This window comes from Microtus ochrogaster, chromosome 1 (genome assembly GCF_000317375.1).
Source record: "Microtus ochrogaster isolate Prairie Vole_2 chromosome 1, MicOch1.0, whole genome shotgun sequence".
In the NCBI taxonomy this organism is placed as follows: Eukaryota; Metazoa; Chordata; class Mammalia; order Rodentia; family Cricetidae; genus Microtus; species Microtus ochrogaster.
In genome coordinates, this window is record NC_022009.1 from 34,773,282 (window position 1) to 34,773,931 (window position 650).

The 650-nt window shown below is 36.9% G+C and overlaps 1 protein-coding gene across 1 annotated transcript in view; it reads right to left on the reverse strand.

Moving 5' to 3' along the window:
• The window catches only part of Eml5 (echinoderm microtubule associated protein like 5), a 121,294-nt gene that overhangs the window by 15,016 nt on the left and 105,628 nt on the right, over positions 1 to 650 (reverse strand). The gene's annotated exons all lie outside the window — the stretch shown is intronic.

The window sequence follows — 650 nt, forward strand, 5'->3', positions numbered from 1 at the left end:
TGCCTCTCTGCAGTTAGAGCACACTGCAGCTATGAACACCAGCATTCCTCCCTCCTTTTCTCTGTCCAGTCTCCAACATGGAGTCATTGTGTGACATCTGAAAAATTATTAAACTGAACATAAAGCTATCTTGTGAGAAAATATCCTGGCCACACTACTGCTTCACACATTAAAAAGCTACTTTTCTCTTGCAATAGCTGTTAAGTTTATTACTTACTTTTTATTTATTTATTTTACCAAGAATGGGCACTTGACTACAAAGTAACTATGAATAAAGAAAGTTCATCTACAGACATGGACAGATCCAGTGCCAGGATCATTCCAATAGGGGTTTCCTTCTAGAAACAAATGGAGACTCTTATATTAAAAATGAACAAAACGTTCCATTTAGTTAATATTGTTAGTCATTTTTTAAAAAATATTTAAGTGTGTTCAACTGTTCTAAACTTGTAACTTTCTTTCTTAAAATGTATATTTCACATTTAAAAAAAATCTACTGGGAGCTCACCAAGGCCAGCTGGACTGTGACTGAAAAAGCATGGGATAAAACCGGACTCTCTGAACATGGCAAACAATGAGGGCTGATGAGAAGCCAAGGACAATGGCACAGGATTTTGACCCTACTTCATGTTCTGGCTTTGTGGGAGCCT